Genomic DNA, 15043 nt, shown 5'->3' on the forward strand with positions numbered 1-15043 from the left:
GAATCTTAATGATTCAAGAGTTCTATGCAAACGCATGGATCACCAAGAACCATGATCAAAGTGTGAATCTAGACCCAAAGAATTGGCTTACAATGGTTCGGGGGAAATGCTTAGATTTTATTCCGGAGAATATAAGGTTGGCATTCAACTTGCCCATGATGCAAGGAGATGCACACCCCTACACTAGAAGGCTCAACTTTGATCAAAGGTTGGACCAAATCCTCATAGACATTTGTGAAGAGGGTGCTCAATGGAAGAGAGATTCAAGAGGGAAGCCAGTTCAACTAAGAAGGCATGACCTCAAGCCCGTGGCTAGGGGATGGTTGGAGTTCATCCAATGCTCAATCATTCCCACTAGCAACTGGTCTAAAGTTACTATAGACCGGGCAATCATGATCCATAGCATCATGATTGGAGAGGAAGTAGAAGTTCATGAGGTTATATCCCAAGAACTCTACAAGGTGGCGGACAAGTCCTCCACTTTGGCAAGGTTAGCCTTCCCTCATCTCATTTGTCACCTTTGTAATTCGGCTGGAATTGACATAGAGGAAGACATCCTCATTGATGAGGACAAGCCCATCACTAAGAAAAGGATGGAGCAAACAAGAGATCCCACTCATGGACAAGAGCATAAGGAAAATCCTCATCCTGAAATCCCTGAGATACCTCAAGGGATGCATTTTCCTCCACAAAACTATTGGAAGCAAATCAACACCTCCTTAGGAGAATTGAGTTACAATATGGGACAACTAAGGGTGGAGCACCAAGAGCATTCTATCCTCCTCCATGAAATTAGAGAAGACCAAAGAGTTATGAGAGAGGAGCAACAAAGGCAAGGAAGAGACATTGAGGAGCTCAAGCACTCCATAAGATCTTCAAGAGGAAGAACAAGCCGCCATTATTAAGGTGGACTGATGAGATATTTTGGTGAGAAACGAATCTCTACCAAAACACCCAAAACTAACCGGCAAGTGTACCGGGTCGTGTCAAGTAATAAAAACTCACGGGAGTGAGGTCGATCCCACAGGGATTGAAGGATTGAGCAATTTTAGTTTAGTGGTTGATTTAGTCAAGCGAATCAAGTGTTGGTTGGGTGACTTGTAATTTGCAGAATGTAAATTGCATGAAATTAAAGAGTGCGGGAAAGTAAATTGCTGAAACTTAAAGGACAAGAAATTAAATGACAGAAACTCAAAGTGCAAGAAATGTAAATTGCAGAATCTTAAAGTGCAAGAAATGTAAATTGCTTGAAAAGTAAAGGGGATTGGGATGTGGATTTGCAGAATTTAAACAAGGAAAAACTAAATTGCATCAAACAGAAGAGGAAAAGGGAATTGGGATTGAACCGGAAATAAAACAGAAAAGTAGATGAACATAAGAAAGCATTAAACAGAGAATTAAAATGAGAATTCAGATCTCAGGACCCAGAGACTAGAAAACCAAGTCTAGATCTCAATGCCTTCCTAGATCCAACAAGACAATTGCAAGGGAAATTGTAAATTGCAAAGAAAAGAGATGAAGAACAATAAACCGGAAATGAAATTCAGTAAATAAAGCAGAGAGATCCAAGATTGAGATTGAAACAGAATTTCTTCAATTCTCCAATCCAAGATCCAAGACAAAATGTAAAATGAAATTGAAAGCACTGAAAACAAGAAATTAAAGTTCACTCAAGTTCAAAAGCTCTCCGAAAACTATATTGAAAATTCTAAAAGGAAAGCTCTCTTATGAAAATTCTCCAAGAAAAGCTCTCCGAAAACTATATTGAAAATTCTAAAAGGAAAGCTCCCTTATGAAAATTCTCCAAGAAAAGCTCTCCCAATAACTTGAATTCTATCCTATTTATACACTTTCCAAAATGATCTTCAAGCCTTGAGTTGGGCCTTTGTTCTTGGTGGAATTGGGTTGAAAGAGGCCTTGGTTGATTGCTCTTTGAAGATTGAAGAAGAACCGAAGTGAACCAATTGAACCGGTTTTTGAAGTTGGCCAAAGTTAGTCTCAACGTTAGGGTCAAAGTTAGGGGTCTAACTTCGACCCTAACTTTTCATATCAGCAAGCTAAATTCCCTGGTTTGGACGTTGGTGCCAACGTTAGGGGTCTAACTTTGACCCTAACGTTGGCAATGCTTGGTGTGAGTGGCGCCAACGTTAGCCTCCAAGTTAGGGGGCTAACGTTGGCGCAAACGTTGGCCTTCCTCCTTTGTGATTCAAGTGCCAACGTTAGCCTCCAAGTTAGGGGGCTAACGTTGGCGCAAACGTTGGCCTTTCAGGGGAGAAACTCTCAAGTTCCAACGTTAGCCTCCAAGTTAGGGGGCTAACGTTGGAGCTAACGTTGGCCACTTCCAGGGAGTGATTTACATGCCCAACGTTAGCCTCCAAGTTAGGGGGCTAACGTTGGGGCTAACTTCATGCAACCCGGTTCAATTTTCACTTATTCCATTGTCCTTTCTTCACTCCTAGCCATTCCTCTTTGCTTCAACCTTTCTCCAAGCCTTCTTCACCTATCATTGATCAACCAAACTAATCAAAGCTTTGCTCAAAATCATGAGGTATTCAATCTTCCACAATATGCAACAAATATAGCACAAATCCTCATGAAATGGCATGAATTCACATATGGTTGGTTCAATCAAGGGAAACATGAAAATCTACTCAATTAGCTTGCTTGTAGCTCAAGAAAGTGCATAATTCTAATGAAAACAAAAGAAAAAGACTAGTTAAAATGGGCTAAGATGGCTTGTCATCACAACACCAAACTTAAAGCTTGCTTGTCCCCAAGCAAGAAACAGATTTATGCTCCAAGGTTCTTTCAATTAAGATGGATTGAGGAACACTTGTAAAGTGCAGTGAGTGAAGTGATCAAGTATCAGTGGGGTGAACTCTAAATCATATGCTCATGCAAGGGCTTCAGTGCTCACTAGTCCTTACATATTGGGAGTCGTAGGTCTTAGGATTTTCATCCAAATGGTACCATGGAGATCTCTTTATGTGTAATCACCTTGAAGCAGCTTATAGTTTCTGTGCCTTGGCCTCGACTCTAAGTATCATGTCTCAAAGCGGCTCTTTAGATAAGCTTTCAATCAATACTCCTAAACCAGTTGGTTTTAAGGTATTAGGTGTTAAAGCACCCCTAAGGATTTACTTGCTCAAGCCTCTTTCCTTGACACACTTCAACCACAAGCATTTTACTAGGCTAACAACTCTTTGAGTCATTGTTTCTTCTTTCTTTTCTGCCTAGTAATTGATGCTCAGAGCCTTGGACCATGTTCTTTTTGTTTTTGTATTTTCTTTTCTTTCTTTTGTTTTGTTTGCTGCTTCTTGGATCAATAGATTTTTGAGAATCTCCACAATAGTTCTTTGAACTTCATGTCCCGCCTATGAGCTCCCATGCAAGTTTTCACAAGCATGCAACCTCAATACATTATCACATAACCAGAACCACCACTTCTCTTAATCTTTTGCTTGCCTCAAAATTGTTTAATTCCTCAATCCTTCTTTTCAAAGAACTTTCATGTGATGCATTTCTTGAAAATTGAGTGCAAACAAGTTTTGAAGATAAGAATGTTGTGAATGATCAGACACCTTGCTTATTGACTTATAAAGAAAGACTATGCTATGCAGGCAGGCAGGAGTAAATAAAAAAACTATGCTATGCAGATAGGCAGGATAGATCAGGATACAATCCAACTTTCAATCACAGCAATATTTGATGTAAAACAATCACTTAACAATACAACCTGTTGGAGTTCACTTGCTTTCCTTCTTCTCATCATCATCATTGCTGTCCTTTATGCTCATCTTTTGCTTCTTTGGTTGATGATGCTTAATCTCTCCAAAAGCTTGTATGACATTCTGCAATGATATTAAAAGTTGCTTGTTCCCCAAGCCCTTGAAAAATGGTTAGCTTGCATGATTTATTTGTGGGCCTTTATACTTACTTTGGTGTGGGAACACCAAACTTAGTACCTTGCCAATGCATTAGATTAACCATGTGTAAAACTCTTTTTCTTTTTCAAAAATGACAAAACTGAAAACTAGGAAACAGCAGAATAGTTAACTAGTTTATCCAACATGCTTGAAGCCAGCATTATGCAGAAATTGAGAATGTGTTTTATGATGGTATTTTGGTGAAACACCAAACTTAGGATCTTTCATTCTCCCTTATATTGTTTTGGTGTGCAACACCAAACTTAGCTTCTTTGCAAAGTAGATAAACTAATTAACCTTTTTATTAAAATAGTTATGAACAGAAAACTACCTCAGGTTGGGTTGCCTCCCAACAAGCGCTCTTTTAATGTCACTAGCTTGACATCCTCTGTGCTTGCTTATTTCAGATTCTGAGCCTTCTTCTCCTTGTCCCATTGTCCAACTAAGTGAAACTTTGCTTCCTTCTTACTTGTTTCTGTGAGGTTTTTGGCTAATTGTTCTATTTGCTTCTCAATTCCCCCGAGTAGGTCCTCATAGTGTTTGTTCATCCTTTTTAGATGTGTCATCATTCTCTCTACTCCACTTTCTAGATTGGAAATCCTTTGAGAATTCTGTGAGATGGTGTGGTGATGTTGTTGCAATTTTGAGATTGTGTCACTGGGTAGTGAGCTTAAAGATCTCTCAATAGAAATTTGCTTGGAGAGTTGCCCAATCTGACTCTCCAGGATCTTTAATGAGGCTTCCTGGTTTTTGTTTGTTAATTCTTGGTGTTCCATCATTTTCTCTATTAAGATCTTCAAATTGGTGGTCCTATGATAGTGTTGTGAAGGTTGTTGGTTGTGAGGTATCTGAGGTTGGAAGGGTGGGCAGTATGGTTTTTGCAAGTTTGGGGAATGGTTGTTGTAGTTGAAGTTCCTTGGTCTTTGGTTTTGGTTCTCAACCCCCCTCCCATTAGAATGAGTTCTCCAAGGTGGATTGTACACATCATTCTGAGGCCTGTTCTGAAGCATGCTGGAGTGATTGCTTGGAGCTTGTAGTTGCTCATAGCTTTGTTGCTCATGGTTAATGGCCCCAAGGCTGTGTTCAGCTTGATTACATCCGTATGAGCTTTGAGTCAGGTTGTATGTATGTACTACAGCATGTCTCAACTCAATGATTTTTTTAGCCATCATATCTAATTGTTGTAGAGTCTGCTGATGCCTCTGCTTGTTTTGGCTTATTACTGCACGAGCACCTTCAATTTCTTTCTCCAAGGGATGCACCTCTGCCTCTTGCTTAACAACTCCTTGTGATGGGTTAAATTTGACTAGGAGTCCATTAATCAGTTCTTCCCATCCGATAATGCTTCCTTGTGGAAAAGCTTCAAACCATTGGGCAACATCATTCATGGCTATGGATAGTTGCTTCGAACCATGGGTTACATTATCCTCCATGGTGGGGGTATTACTCTCATGATTGCTCGGATTTGTTGAGTTTCCTTCCATGATCTGCACAGTCACAACCAATTCAAGTGAAGATAGAGCATATTCAGGCCAGGATATGATTGAAGGATCAGTTGACACAAAGTATCAAACGGTTGGCAAACTTGAGAGAGAAATGAACGAAAACCATTCCTCTCGTTTGTTTTTCAAGCTATGAAAATCATATTCAGCAGGATGAGCTAAGGAAATTTCACTCTATTGCTAGAATGAGGTTTCTATTAACTCAGGCAAAACTTCAAACAGTTAGTAGGTTAGTCAAAAATTAAAGAAAAAGTGCTTGATCTAGATTACCACTTCACTTAATCATTGTCAATCTAATCAATCCCCGGCAACGGCGCCAAAAACTTGATGAGATATTTTGGTGAGAAACGAATCTCTACCAAAACACCCAAAACTAACCGGCAAGTGTACCGGGTCGTGTCAAGTAATAAAAACTCACGGGAGTGAGGTCGATCCCACAGGGATTGAAGGATTGAGCAATTTTAGTTTAGTGGTTGATTTAGTCAAGCGAATCAAGTGTTGGTTGGGTGACTTGTAATTTGCAGAATGTAAATTGCATGAAATTAAAGAGAGCGGGAAAGTAAATTGCTGAAACTTAAAGGACAAGAAATTAAATGACAGAAACTCAAAGTGCAAGAAATGTAAATTGCAGAATCTTAAAGTGCAAGAAATGTAAATTGCTTGAAAAGTAAAGGGGATTGGGATGTGGATTTGCAGAATTTAAACAAGGAAAAACTAAATTGCATCAAACAGAAGAGGAAAAGGGAATTGGGATTGAACCGGAAATAAAACAGAAAAGTAGATGAACATAAGAAAGCATTAAACAGAGAATTAAAATGAGAATTCAGATCTCAGGACCCAGAGACTAGAAAACCAAGTCTAGATCTCAATGCCTTCCTAGATCCAACAAGACAATTGCAAGGGAAATTGTAAATTGCAAAGAAAAGAGATGAAGAACAATAAACCGGAAATGAAATTCAGTAAATAAAGCAGAGAGATCCAAGATTGAGATTGAAACAGAATTTCTTCAATTCTCCAATCCAAGATCCAAGACAAAATGTAAAATGAAATTGAAAGCACTGAAAACAAGAAATTAAAGTTCACTCAAGTTCAAAAGCTCTCCGAAAACTATATTGAAAATTCTAAAAGGAAAGCTCTCTTATGAAAATTCTCCAAGAAAAGCTCTCCGAAAACTATATTGAAAATTCTAAAAGGAAAGCTCCCTTATGAAAATTCTCCAAGAAAAGCTCTCCCAATAACTTGAATTCTATCCTATTTATACACTTTCCAAAATGATCTTCAAGCCTTGAGTTGGGCCTTTGTTCTTGGTGGAATTGGGTTGAAAGAGGCCTTGGTTGATTGCTCTTTGAAGATTGAAGAAGAACCGAAGTGAACCAATTGAACCGGTTTTTGAAGTTGGCCAAAGTTAGTCTCAACGTTAGGGTCAAAGTTAGGGGTCTAACTTCGACCCTAACTTTTCATATCAGCAAGCTAAATTCCCTGGTTTGGACGTTGGTGCCAACGTTAGGGGTCTAACTTTGACCCTAACGTTGGCAATGCTTGGTGTGAGTGGCGCCAACGTTAGCCTCCAAGTTAGGGGGCTAACGTTGGCGCAAACGTTGGCCTTCCTCCTTTGTGATTCAAGTGCCAACGTTAGCCTCCAAGTTAGGGGGCTAACGTTGGCGCAAACGTTGGCCTTTCAGGGGAGAAACTCTCAAGTTCCAACGTTAGCCTCCAAGTTAGGGGGCTAACGTTGGAGCTAACGTTGGCCACTTCTAGGGAGTGATTTACATGCCCAACGTTAGCCTCCAAGTTAGGGGGCTAACGTTGGGGCTAACTTCATGCAACCCGGTTCAATTTTCACTTATTCCATTGTCCTTTCTTCACTCCTAGCCATTCCTCTTTGCTTCAACCTTTCTCCAAGCCTTCTTCACCTATCATTGATCAACCAAACTAATCAAAGCTTTGCTCAAAATCATGAGGTATTCAATCTTCCACAATATGCAACAAATATAGCACAAATCCTCATGAAATGGCATGAATTCACATATGGTTGGTTCAATCAAGGGAAACATGAAAATCTACTCAATTAGCTTGCTTGTAGCTCAAGAAAGTGCATAATTCTAATGAAAACAAAAGAAAAAGACTAGTTAAAATGGGCTAAGATGACTTGTCATCATGGACCCGTTCTTTAATTTTCTTGTTCTTTATTTTCTGTTTTTTTCGAAAATTATGCCTTATGTCTATTTATGTTTGTGTTTTTATTACATGATCACTAATGTCTAAGTGTCTATGCCTTAAAGCTATGAAAATGAATCCATCCCCTTTCTTAAATAAAGAGTGTTTTAATTGAAAAGGAAAAGAAGTGCATGAATTTCAAATTTTAAAACAGTTTAATTATTCTGATGTGGTGGCAATACTTTTTGTTCTTCTGAATGAATGCTTGAACAGTGCATATTTTTTAATTTGATTGTTTATGAATGTTAAAATTGTTGGCTCTTGAAAAAATGATGAAAAAAGGAGAAATGTTATTTGATGATCTGAAAAATCATAAAATTGATTATTGAAACAAGAAAAAGCAGTGAAAAGCGTGCAGAAAAAATATATATGCAAAAAAAAAAGAGAAAGAAAAAGCAAGCAGAAAAAGCCAATAGCCCTTTAAACCAAAAGGCAAGGGTGAAATAAAATAAAAAGGATCCAAGGCTTTGAGCATCAGTGGATAGGAGGGCCCACAGGAATAAAATCCTAGCCTAAGCGGCTAAACCAAGCTGTCCCTAACCATGTGCTTGTGGCGTGAAGGTGTCAAGTGAAAACTTGAGACTGAGCGGTTAAAGTTGTGGTCCAAAAGCAAAAAGAGTGTGCTTAAGAGCTCTAGACACCTCTAATTAGGGACTCTAGCAAAGCTGAGTCATAATCTGAAAAGGTTCACCCAGTTATGTGTCTGTGGCATTTATGTATCCGGTGGTAATACTCGAAAACAAAATGCTTTGGGTCACGGCCAAGACTCATAAAGTAGCTGTGTTCAAGAATCAACATACTTAACTAGGAGAATCAATAACACTATCTGAATTCTGAGTTCCTATAGATGCCAATCATTCTGAACTTCAAGGGATAAAGTGAGATGCCAAAACTGTTCAGAAGCAAAAAGCTAAAAGCACCGCTCATCTAATTAATACTGATCTTCATAGATGTTTTTGGAATTCATTGTACATTCTATTCTTTTTTATCCTATTTGATTTTTAGTTGCTTGGGGATAAGCAACAATTTAAGTTTGGTGTTGTGATGAGCGGATAATTTATATGCTTTATGCATTGTTTTTAGTATATTTTAGTTAGCTTTTATTATGTTTTTATTAGTTTTTAAATAAAAATCACATTTTTAGACTTTACTATGAGTTTGTGTGTTTTTCTGTGATTTCAGGTATTTTCTGGCTGAAATTGAGGGACCTGAGCAAAAATCTGATTCAGAGGCTGAAAAAGGACTGCAGATGCTGTTGGATTCTGACCTCCCTACACTCGAAGTGAATTTTCTGGAGCTACAGAAGTCCAATTGGCGCGCTCTCAATTGCGTTGGAAATTAGACATCCTGGGATTTCCAGCAATATATAATAGGCCATACTTTGCCTGAGATTTGATGGCCCAAACAGGCGTTCTAAGTCAGCTTAAGAATTCTGGCGTCAAAACGCCAGAACTGGCACAAAAGCTGGAGTTAAACGCCCAAACTGGCACAAAAGCTGGCGTTTAACTCCAAGAAAAGTCTCTACACATGAAAGCTTCAATGCTCAGCCCAAGCACACACCAAGTGGGCCCGGAAGAAGATTTCTGCATTAATTACTTATTTCTGTAACCCTAGGCTACTAGTTTTCTATAAATAGGACCTTTTTCTATTGTATTTAGATATAGAGGTTTACACTTTTATATATACTTTGATAGACGTTTTCACGTTTGGGAGTTGGCCTCACGGCCATGCCTAGACCCTTTTGTTCTTATGTATTTTCAACGGTGGGGTTTTTACACACCATAGATTAAGGTGTGGAGCTCTACTGTTCCTCATGAATTAATGCAAAGTACTAATGTTTTTCTATTCAATTCACGCCTACTTCTTCTCTAAGATATTCATTCGTTCTTCAACTTGATGAATGTGATGATCCGTGACATTCATCATCATTCTCATCTATGAGCATGTGCCTGACAACCACCTCTGTTCTACTAGCAATGGCTTGAATGTGTATCTCTTGGGTTTTTAATCCAAGATTGGAACCTTCGTGGTATAGGCTAGAATCATTGGCGGTCATTCTTGAGATCCGAAAAGTCTAAACCTTGTCTGTGGTATTCCGAGTAGGATCTGGGAAGGGATGACTGTGACGAGCTTCAAACTCGCGATTGTTGGGCGTGTGACAGACGCAAAAGGATCAATGGATCCTATTCCAACATGATCGAGAACCGACAGATGATTAGCCGTGCGGTGACAGCGCATTTGGAACATTTTCACTGAGAGGACGGGAAGTAGCCATTGACAATGGTGATGCCCAACATAAAGCTTGCCATGGAAGGGAGTCTGAATGATTAGATGAAGGCAATAGGAAAGCAGAAGCTTAGGAGGAACAAAGCATCTTCATACGCTTATCTGAAATTCTCACCAATGAATTACATAAGTATCTCTATCTTTATTTTATGTTTTATTCATCTTTTAATTATCTATCCTCCATAACCATTTGAATCTGCCTGACTGAGATTTACAAGATGACCATAGCTTGCTTCAAGCCGACAATCTCCATGGGATCGACCCTTACTCGCGTAAGGTTTATTACTTGGACGACCCAGTGCACTTGCTGGTTAGTTGTGCGGAGTTGTGATAAAGAGTTGAGATTACAATTGTGCGTACCAAGTTGAAATCCCTTACTTATTAAATGATCATAAACTTCATCCCTTCACCCCCAACTAAAGTTATTACATATAGAACAAGGACAAAGAATTTCTTGTCCTTGTGGTCTACCTTTAGAAAAGGCAAAATCCAAAAATGAATTAACACCATGTTGGTAACCCTCAGTATGTCTTGGTAAACTAGTCCACCCTTTGTCCATTACTTTGTCAACTAAAATAAAAGAACACGGGCATATGTTTTAGACTAACTATAAGTGATTTTTTCTAATCAAGAGCTTATTGCTTCTAAAAAGTTTCTAGAGGTCAACCACACATGTTCGAAAGAGAACATCTCAACCAATCAAGAGACTAACAATTTGTATCTAACAAACTATGCAAAGAAGCTTAAGCAAACAATTAATCAGTAAATATTCTTAACAAATTACGTGTTCAAACAAATTTAAAAAGATAATATATTAAATGATTTACCTGTAGTGTAGCTCAATGTCTAAGGTAGTCGCAGCTACAGAGAGATCCGCTATTTGATTCTCTTTTTCTGGTTTTAAAGAGACAAACTAAAACAGCAACAAAGAATAAAAATATAAGTAATTCATAACCAGATTTTTTAACAAAAAATTCACTATTAAAACCAGTTTTTAGAAATCTTATTTTCAAAAGTGATATATCACTAAAAAATCAAACAATAGAATTATCAAGAGCAGAATAATATTATCATTACTCTTTAAATTTTAGTTCACAAACTAACACTTTGTAATTTCAATTATGGTTGATAAGAAGATTTTAGAAAAGAAAGAGAGGAAGGGGCGGTTCCTAATGTGTGATGAGTCACAAGTGACACATGTTGAAAATGAAAGGCTGATATTGGTGTGGGGGTTCCCTTCACAAGACATGCATCAGGCACCATAATTAATTATTAAGAAAAGTAGATAAAAGGGGCACCCAAATAAATAAGACAATAAACAATAATATTAATAATAATAATGAAATAAATAGAAATAGAAAATGCTAGCTGTAAAGAATGGTGCAAAGCAAACAGCGAAGGATTAGAAGAAAGGAACGGCTAATTTTGGAGGTTTTTGGAGAGAGAGTGATATGGATATGACCCAAAACTACAGCACAAGTAGCCGTTTGAACTTTGAAGAATGAAAGCAACATATGTGGGACTGTGTTTAAGTCTATCTGTCTAACAATGACATCCTCCAAACCCCCATTTCATGAGAATTTCAGTTGTTTTTGTTGTTAATAAAAACCTTGCTTAAGGTTTGATTTTTGTTCATTATGATGAGTCAGCGTCCAGTCACCTACCTGTCAATCTTGATGGGTTGGAACTTCATTATTTGTTAACAACAAATTAAAGCAAAATGTATTAGCTCAAATGAAATGATGCTGTTTTTGGTTTTCTGCTAAAGCATAGCTTGCAATGAGGTTCAGGCTTATAAAATTGACTTATCCATTGATATGCTGAAGAAAAGAAGAGCAGAAATCAGAGAAGCAGCAAGCCAGATTGCCATTAAAACCAGTATTATATACATATATTCAAAGGGGTCATCGATTGGTATTTGGTCATTGTAACCGCGAATCAAGAATGGGGAGCCACTATAAGCATCACATTTTCTATCAAATATTTAAAATAATAAATATTTATCCTGGTTAATTGAGGCATGTAGGAAGAAGACCAGAATTTATGCTAATCTCTAAGTCAAATAGTTGGAATAAGCATGAAATTCCTCTGTTATCCCAGATGAAACCAACCAATATGAAAAGCAGTCCACAACTCACTCAAATAATAACATTATACAACAAGGCTAAAATAAACAAAGCAGATAAATAAAATAAAAAATAAACAATTGAGAAACAGCGATATAGAAATTACTCTATAATCCTCAATAAAGAGTTATTGGGAATCCACCAAAGAACACCTCACAGAGAGCAGAGAAACAGAACCATAATGCCATCGAACACACTACTCGCAGATAATAAAAGTTTTGCTACCTTAAATAACAGACTAACCTAAGCCCCAGGTTTATTTCACAAGTACCCAGTCCAAATTCAAACCAGAACAAAAGCTCAGTCAACATTCAACCCTCATCTTGCTCATGTTCACAAATATCACCACTTTCCACAGCTAACAAAAATACCCAACAACCAATCAAGCCCTAACTAAGAAACAGAAAATTAGAGAAGAAGACCACTTACCACAGATGATAACCCAAACGGCCAATGCAGCAAACCAGCAGCAGCGAAGCAATAGCAGCAAAGCACAATCCACTCTCAGCCAAGACACTGAAGCAGAAGCAGCAAGGTAGAAGCAGCGAAGCAGAAGCAGAACAGGGGATATCAAGGATGCCGTGGAGAAGCAGTGAAACCTCGGAGAGGGGAGAAGCACCGACGCCGCGGAGAGGAGAGACTCAGCGACGCCGGGAAGAAGGAGGCAGCGACGATTCGGGAAGAACGCAGCGCAGCAACGATGATGGTGCGACGATGGTAAGTTGCGATTTGGGGCTTCTGGTGACTTGCGATGACGGTGCGATTTACGCCTTCAGGGAGAGCTGTGATGTGATGCGTCTCTGGTTCTGATGGGTGGGTTAGGGTTCGGTACGGTGGAAGGAGGAAGAGCGTTCTTCGCTCTTTGCTGGTTTCGAAGAGAACTTGATGAGGGCTTTAGCTTTCTTAATTTCTTCGCTTGCTGTATTTCTTTATTAATTAGGGAAAAATTATTATTTTAATTTTATTTCTTTATATTAATATTTATTATATATTTATAATAAAAATATATAATATTTATTATAAATTTATTTTAGCTTTATGTGTTCAAAATATAATATTTTTTATATATTTATAATAATATATAATATTTATAATAAACTTATTTTAATTTTATTTTTTTAAATAATATTTGTTATTTATTTATAACAATAGATTTTAAGTATTTTATAAATTCAATATTTATAGAAAAAAATAGTTTCAATTTATATAATTATCTAAAATTATTTTTATTAGCATTGTTTAATTTGTATAATTATTCAAATAATATTAGAAAATAGTTGTTTCATAAATAATTGTTGTAATGGTTGTAAAACCGTTCTTTAAAATAGTCAAAGAGAACGGTTTTATTTTGTTACTATAGCATAATGAAAAAATGAACTTCAACAGCAACACTGTAAAAACCGTTGTCTAAGACAATCTAATGGAACGGTTTTAAAGTGTAGCATTTTGGCAACGGTTTTAATGCGTTTCTTTTGTGCAATTCTTTAAACAACAATAAAAAACCGCTGCTTAAAGCCAAATCATGGTAACGGTTATAAAACCGTTCTTTGAAATAGTCAAACAGAACGGTTTTACTGTGTTGCTAGAAATTGGTGAAAAATAAAATTCACCAGTAACACTTTAAAAAACCGTTGTCTAAACCTATCTAAGAGAACGATTTTAAGGCGTTGCAAAATTTGGCGTTGCTAAAGGCCATATTTGTTGTAGTGTAATTGGCGCCATTGATGATCACAATTTCGTGCACCAGTGTGAATTATGTCATTCATGTGAGGTTGATTGGAGGGAAGGGCTTGGTTAACTTGAGGAGGGCTAGGCTTACTATGGGGGTGTTGGTACTTCCCTTGAGGTTGAGGTTGTGGGGGTTGTTAGTAGGGTTGTTAGTATTGTGGTTGACCTTGGGAATGTTGATGGTAGTAGACTTGAGCATTTTGGTTGGGTTGAGCTTGAGGAGCTTGGTTCCACCTTTGGTTTTGATTGCCTTCATGTTGGTAGGATCCTTGGTTGTAATTGGGTCTTTGTGGATAAGGGTTGGCTACCGCCAATGTAGTGTCCTCTTGGAGTTGAGGGCACCCATTGGTGTAATGAGTATTACAAGAACAAACACCACATATCCTTGATGGTCTTTCGATCCTTGGAGGTTGAGGTGGAGCATTTATCAAAGCTTGAGAAATTTTTTGCCCTTGGGTGATTTGTCTCAACAAGATTGTCATTTCACCGAGGGTCTTGGTCAAAATAGCATCTCCAGAGGGAGAAACTTCACTCAAAACTTTTGGTTGTGGATTCCTTGGCCTTGAGTGCTAAGTTGAGTCCGCCAAGTCAGATATAACTTCCCATGCTTCTGCAGTGGTCTTGTTTTTGGTCAATGATCCTCCACTCGCGACATCTAGGAGAAGCTTGTCTAGGTGATGCATTCCTTGACAGAAATAACTGGTAAGAACCAACTCATCAATCCTATGGTGAGGGCAAACCTCCAACAACTTCTTAAATCTCTCCCAGTATTCATACAAAGTCTCCCCATCTCGTTGCACAATGCAAGAGATCTCCCTCCGCAACTTATTTGTTTTCTGAGGAGGGTAGAACTTTTCCAAAAATTCTTTATGCAATAAGTCCCAACTGGATCTAACTTCACCCGGTTGAGTATAAAACCACTCCTTCGTTTTTCCCTCCAAAGAGAAAGGGAAAGCGAAGACCAACATTGTCGCTTCATCTGCCCCATGTCTTCTCGCAGTTGCACATGCAACTTGGAAATCTTTTAAATTCTTCAGAGGATCTTCCCCAGGCAATCCATTGTATTTGGGTAGCAAGTTTATCGTGCTGGACTTGAGCTCAAAATTTGGGTCTAAAGCCGGATACAGAATTTGAAGCGGTTGCAAGTCAAGATCAGGAGCTCTGGCCTCCTTCAAGGTGATTCTTCGAGGTGGGTCTGCCATGACGGTGTCACCTGAGTCACTCAAAAAGAGTTCAGTACACCCCACAAATGAATATA

General features: G+C 38.2%; 1 non-coding gene across 1 annotated transcript; it reads left to right on the forward strand.

The window, feature by feature from the left end:
- Nucleotides 1-14505: 14505 nt before the first annotated feature.
- LOC148576760 (small nucleolar RNA R71) lies at nucleotides 14506-14612 on the forward strand. The gene has a single exon (XR_015903724.1). It is a non-coding gene; the product is annotated as a small nucleolar RNA R71 (small nucleolar RNA).
- Nucleotides 14613-15043: the final 431 nt, after the last annotated feature.

The sequence above is a fragment of the Arachis ipaensis genome, chromosome B1, assembly GCF_059453495.1.
Source record: "Arachis ipaensis isolate K30076 ecotype BB chromosome B1, ASM5945349v1, whole genome shotgun sequence".
Taxonomy (NCBI): Eukaryota; Viridiplantae; Streptophyta; class Magnoliopsida; order Fabales; family Fabaceae; genus Arachis; species Arachis ipaensis.